A 7309-nucleotide genomic window follows, 5' to 3' on the forward strand; every position below is an offset into this window, starting at 1 on the left:
GAAGGGTAGTTATGTGTGTAAACCTATGGAACATTCATACTAAAAACGGGCATGTAGTATTTTCTGAACGGAGGAGGAAGCTTATACGCCGTGGCATATATATATGTATAAATAGATAGATAGATAGATGGTAAAATAGATAGACAGATTTAGATAATTATTCGTATATATATACATATTCATGTGTGTGCATATATACATACATACATACATACATACATACATACATATATATATATATATATATATATATATATATATATATATATATATATATATATATATGTATGTATGCATGTATGTATATGTATGTATGCGTGTGTGTGTGTGTGTGTGTGTGTGTGTGTGTGTGTGTGTGTGTGTGTGTGTGTGTGTGTGTGTGTGTGTGTGTGTGTGTGTGAGTGTGTGTGTGTGTGCTCCAAAAATAATGATGATATATAAATCAAGAAATGAATAATCAAATTTAATATATAAAATCGAGGCATCTACATTAAACATTCTAAATATACTGGATCTCGGAGTGACACGCTCAAGGACAAAATTATATTTAATATGTTCGAGTTAATAAAATATCAAATATATGTTTATAGCATCAAAACTAATGCCTTCGATATATTCCCGCAAAGTCAAAGAGCTCCTTTCCTTAATGTGTTCAGAAGCAAACATTAAAGCTTAAATAATATTTCTGTATCTGTTTTTTTTTTTTAATCTTTTCTATATCAATCTCTCTGCCTATGTATGTATATATATATATATATATATATATATATATATATATATATATATATATATATATATATATATATATATATATATGCATATCCAAATTTAAAATTGTATTTGTATTTGTGTATCTGCTTTGATATAAGGATATACCTATATCTGGATCTATCTATTTTTTATCTGTATCAGTCTGAATATATATTACGAAAGTTAGCCAGTGATGTTAGTGTTATTAAAAACTCAATATTGCATAAAGTATAGTAATAATTTCATAATATAATCTATCATACGGTTTATTCTATAATTTGTTTCTCATGCTGAACTCTGTTTCAACTCAAGAGCAAATTTCGTACAATTATTGCCCAAGACATATTAATTAGTGATAATTACTTAACGACTTATTCTTTAGAACATGCTGTGAGCAAGAGAGAGCTGCGGAAGACAGGTTTTTGTGACCAGGAAACGTCTTTGCAGATAAGTTGCAAGACTTGGCCACTGATATTGATTCAGATCTTGTTACGGGTTATTATTCAAATTAAGTAATCACCTGTAATCACCTGTGTAATCACGGCGGACAGTTGCCATAGTAACCATTACCCGTGGGCAGGAGACAGCGTCAGACGGGACATAAATAACTACCGAGATAATGAGGGGTCAGATTTTATTATTATTTTTTTTTCTCTCTCTCTTTTTTTTGAGAACGGCATATTCTTTTTTTGTTGTTGCTTCAGAATCAAGCGTATATTAAGTGTTCTTTTACAACGAACCCCTCACCTTCCAGCAAAAAATAAAATAAAATGAAATAAAAAGTGACCTCTGCCACAGGGTCTTCAGGATCTAAAGGAATTCATTGTTATTAACAGATTCTAGCAGGCATGTCACCTTACATCGATTTAAATTCAATAAAGAATATAATTTCTTCGTCTATTAGGCTTCCATCATCATAATAAAATCAATTCTGAAACATCAATTTAACTTATCTTCCCCAACGCCATTGTGGAAAAGTCGTATTTCGTTAGCTTCGTACTATATTTTTTTTATAAAGAATTCGCATGATCTAAATCCATCGGAACTAGAAAGTTTCAATACGTGAGTGTTTTAACTCTACGGGTCACGCGCCATGTTTCACTCGTATTATTGCGTAGCGACGACATTTTTACGGTTCTCTCTCTCTTCTCTCTTCACTCTCTCTCTCTCTCTCTCTCTCTCTTTCTCTTTCTCTCTTTCTCTCTTTCTCTCTTTCTCTCTTTCACTCTCTCTCTCTCTCACTCTCTCTCTCTCTCTTTCTCTCTCTCTCTCTCTCTCTCTCTCTCTCTCTCTCTCTCTCTCTCTCTCTCTCTCTCTCTCTCTCTCTCTCTCTCTCTCTCTCTCTCTCTCTCTCTCTCTCTCTCTCTCTCTCTCTCTTTCTCTCTCTCTCTCTTTCTCTCTTTCTCTCTTTTTCTCTTTCTCTCTTTCTCTCTTTCTCTCTCTCTTTCTCTCTTTTTCAGCCAACAATCTTAATTGAATTGATACTATAGTAGGGGATGGTGTCAAGTATATCAGGGAATTTATGGAGTGAAACAGACAGAAATATACTTGATATGATATACGTAAGAAAACATAAAAGACACTAAAATCAGCCAAATAGACTCTGCTGTAATTCCCGCCAGCTTGGAAAGTCCAAAACCAATTAATGAATGAATAAAATAATTGATTATAAACTCACGCCAGCTTTCCTTAAAATTGAAAATGTATATCACCACCCAGAAGTGCTTTTACATAGAGCTTTCTAACCATGACACTCTACCTAAACCCTATCCAGGTAAATGCCCCCTTCTCTAGGGTCACTTATCATCGGGATTTCCCCCACTTTGTATGCCTCTTCCTGCGTAACCCCTTCGCCCCCCCCCTCCCCACCCCTCCCTACCCCTCCCCACCCCTCCCCAACCTCCATATCCACGCTGATTTTCAAGAAGGTAGCGAAGGAGCCCGGAGGTTCTGCTTCCTTCAAGCTAGTCGACGGGACAATTTCATCTTCAAAGTACTTGACAGAAACATTATTAATCTATCAAAGTGTATGAACTGCACAGGGTATGTACTAATATATGTATTTGAAGCTAGTGTATTATTTCGCATAGCTAAGCTCATTTTATAAGATAAATGTACAGCCCTGCACACATGGCAGGCAGTTCCTGTGCAGGCAAAACTGTTGCCAGACCCCGATTAGTAGGAATGAGAATTGGTAACATCCCTAGTAAGAAAACCACAGTGAGGAGAAGATCACGAACACGAAGAAGAAGAAAAGAAGAGGAACAAGAAGAAGGAAAAAAAGAAAAAGAAGAAAGAAAGGAAGAAGAGGAAAAAAAACAAAAAAACTATGCACAGCAAATCATGGAGGAAGGACAAGGAGACAAATCACAAGAGTATTTCTTGCATGAAGAAGAAGGAGAAGAAGAAGAAGAGGAGGAGGAAGAAGAAGAAGAAAATGAAGAAGATGAAGATGATGAAGAAGGATGAATATACATGCGATGTGAGTGATAATCATTGCAGTGTATTAGAGCGGATTAATTCAACCGGATTAGAGCAGCCAACAGATCATTTCGTGACAGCCTTATTCATTACTACCAACTGGTGGCTCTCTCTGGCTGTCGTCCTTCCCGTCTGTCTGTCTGTATCTGTGGAAAAGAAATTAAGCATAGTAAACAAGGTATATAAGATAGCAATTAATTGTAATAATGAATCATCTACTTCCTGTATACCGCTACAGTGGCTTCTAATATTAAAGATGGAAATAATAATCCCTGTAGTTATGATTTAAAATAAATTGCAAAGTGATATTGCCAACGAAAATTGAAGAAAAAATATATCATTAAGGAAGATACATTATTGAGAAACATAAAAACAGGAAGTTTTAAAATACGTATCACAGTCAATAAAAAAAGAAAATAGATCTACTTTCTACAACTGTCCCGATTTGTGAAATCATTTACTCTCGCTGTAGATTTTAATATCCATCAAAATATAATTACCTGTTCTTTGGGACATAGTCAACATACCGCAAGAACTCCTAATTTTTCTGCGGTATGATGTTCCAGAAATACTGACAAAGATGAAAATATGAAACTATAGTATCACCTGTATAGCAACAATGATACTAATGCTGGTATCGATAATATAATAATAACCATAATAATAATAGCATCATCAATAACGATTATCCTAATAATATATAATAGTCATGAACTCGTGACTTTAGAACATAGTCAAAATATACCGTAAGAACTCCTCATAATTTTTCTGCGATTTTTGGTATGATGTTCCAGAAATATTGACAAAGATAAAACGAAAAAATAAGAAACTAAATCAAAGCTAACACAAATATTACCTACCTAGACACAAAACATTACCGTCGATAATGATAATGATGATGATAGCCATATTAATAATAGCAACACCAATAACGATTATCCTATTAATGAACGTTATAAACCAGCTAGCCTTTCTCGTGCGAACAACCCGAAGCGTCTTAAGAGAGAGAGAGAGAGAGAGAGAGAGAGGGAGAGAGAGAGAGAGAGAAGAGAGTGAAGAGAGAGAAATCAAGCAAGTGACAGAGAGACGAAGAACGAGCAGAGAAAAAAACAGAATAGGAAGAGAGAAAAACATAGATAAATAAGTCCAAACAAAAGCTGTCTTGAAATTCATAATACAAGACTACCGATCATCATTATTTCACTTCTTATAATCATCGAAGTCGTCATTTAATAATTGTTGTGATAACCAATCCCGCTTTTCCATGCTTCATAATAATAACCGTATTATTGCTCAAAATACTCAAAATTAAGTCAAAAACAAAAAAATGAAATGCAGTCACATCGACATGCATGTAGACCTGCAACAAAGCCATTCGACCCATGCAAGACAAGGCCGCTGGGGAGTCTGCGTGCAATTGAGATGGAAAATCTAGGATGAACATAATTTGCGCAGATTAGTGAGGGAGAAGAGACGTTGTAGGAGGAAGGAGAATAAGCGAGAAAGAGGGGAAATGGAGAAAGAGGGAGGCAGGGAGGTAGAGGGAGACAAAGGAGGAGAGAGGAAGAGGGGAAATGGAGAAAGAGGAAGGCAGGGAATAGAGGGAGACAAAGGAAGAGAAAGGGAGAGGGGAATTGGAGAAAGAGGGAGGCAGGGAATAGAGGGAGACAAAGGAGGAGAAAGGGAGAGGGGAAATGGAGAAAGAGGAAGGCAGGGAGGTAGAGGGAGACAAAGGAGGAGAAAGGGAGAGGGGAAATGGAGAAAGAGGGAGGCAGGGAGGTAGAGGGAGACAAAGGAGGAGAAAGGGAGAGGGGAAATGGAGAAAGAGGAAGGCAGGGAGGTAGAGGGAGACAAAGGAGGAGAAAGGGAGAGGGGAAATGGAGAAAGAGGGAGGCAGGGAGGTAGAGGGAGACAAAGGAGGAGAAAGGGAGAGGGGAAATGGAGAAAGAGGGAGGCAGGGAGGTAGAGGGAGACAAAGGAGGAGAAAGGGAGAGGGGAAATGGAGAAAGAGGGAGGCAGGGAGGTAGAGGGAGACAAAGGAGGAGAAAGGGAGAGGGGAAATGGAGAAAGAGGGAGGCAGGGAGGTAGAGGGTGACAAAGGAGGAGAAAGGGAGAGGGGAAGGGGGAAATAGAATGAAGGAGGAAGACGCAACGGGAGTGAACAAAGGAAAGGCAAGATGAAGAGAGAGAATCATCTCATATTTCCATTAATATCGTAATATTTCTATAATGATGATGTTAATGTTGATGTTGATGATGATAATAATGATGATGATGTTGACTGATGATGATAATGATGATGATGTTGATTGATAATTGATGATGATGATGATAATGATGCTGATGCTGATGTTGATGGTGATGTTGCTGTTGACGGTGATGATGATGATAGTGGTGGTGATGTTGATGGTGATGTTTCTGGTGATGGTGATGATGATGATGGTGGAGGAGATGGTGATGAATGAGAAAAAGATAATGATTATGGCAAAATAATCCTTAATAAAAAATAATACCAATAAATAAAGAAAATAATACAAATAGTACAAATAAAGGAGAACGGCCCTTAACCCTCTTCCTTGAATAAAAAAATTTGTCGTGAAAATCTCTCTTAATCTACCTCATCATTTCTTATCCTTCCCCAAACTTTACGGTAATCTACTCTCATTAGCCTTAATATGCCCTTTATATCTACTTTATCATTCCTTGATTCAAATTTATCGTTAGGCTACTTTTATCTACCAGTAATGTATCATTTCTTGACACAAATTTATTGGCAGAATGATAATTCAGGGATGATAACTATAAAATTATCTATCAAGAAATTTATCAACAGAATGATAATTAAGAGATCATAACTATGAAATTATCTATCAAGAATTAACCGTCAGGATGATAAGTAAGGGATGATAACTATAAAATTATGTATCGAGAAGTTTATCGGCAGAATGATAATTAAGAGATCATACCTATAAAATTATCTATCAAGAAATGACAAAACAATGATATTATTGTATAATGTTTTCAAGTGGTTTATAACTTTTATCGTTAGACTACCTTTATCTACCACTAATGATAATTAAGATGATGATAATTAAGGGATGGTAATTATAAGATTTTATATCATGGAATGCTAAAACAATGCTATTTCAAACGTTTCAGTAGTTTATAAAAAATAAATGGTACGTAGTTTGACTTGTATTAGATGACGTTAAAGTATGTATCTGAACCCCCCCCCCCCCTTAAAATTCGCAAGACAAAATATTTCGCTATTTTTTTCCTCAGGAAGGCAAGAAAAAAGAAAAAACATGCACCAGAAACCTTCACAGGCATTGCGCAATTAGGTTAATCATAAAGTTCTTCAGTAAAACTTAATCAAGTGTGCATTTGCCAAATTAGCCGTAAATGTACTGCACATTTTTTTTTTTTTTTTTTTTTTTTTTGCTTTTTCTTTTTTCTATGCAATTTTTGTGGGAGATTCACGCATTAATTAAGGGTAATAACTTTGATGGTGATGTTAGTCATGGTGGTGATGGTGTTGGTGTTGCAGCGTTGATAGTGGTGGTGGAGTTAACGGTGTTGGTGATACTGGTGTTGTGGAGTTGATTGTGGTTGTGGTGGTTATGGTGGAGTTAATGGTGGTTATAGTGGTACTGGTGCTGGTGATGCTGGTGTTGTGGAGTTATTGGTGTTGGTTGTGGTCGTATTGATAGTAGTGCTGGTGGAGTTAAGTGTCAATGGTTGTGGTAGTGTACGTGGTGTAAAAAAAAAAAAAAAAAAAAAAATGCACCATACTATTCCAAGCCCAGACCCACATTAAGGTCAACACCAGGCAAGGTCACTGACTCTCGCTCCCAGCCATCCCCCCCCCCCCTTTTGTATATGAAAGGATCAACGTCAAATGATTGCAAATTGCAGGCATTGCCATAGAGTGAGAGGGTCATAGGAAGAGAATTATTACGTTGCTCTCCGGATGATCTCGTGCAAGTGCTTCTGTTGTATTCAAATTTTAATGAAATCTCGACTGGGTTCCTACGGTTATCAGCTATTTTAGGTTATCTCTCTAAATTTAGGAAGAGAG

This window comes from Penaeus vannamei, chromosome 12, assembly GCF_042767895.1.
Source record: "Penaeus vannamei isolate JL-2024 chromosome 12, ASM4276789v1, whole genome shotgun sequence".
NCBI classification, from domain to species: domain Eukaryota; kingdom Metazoa; phylum Arthropoda; class Malacostraca; order Decapoda; family Penaeidae; genus Penaeus; species Penaeus vannamei.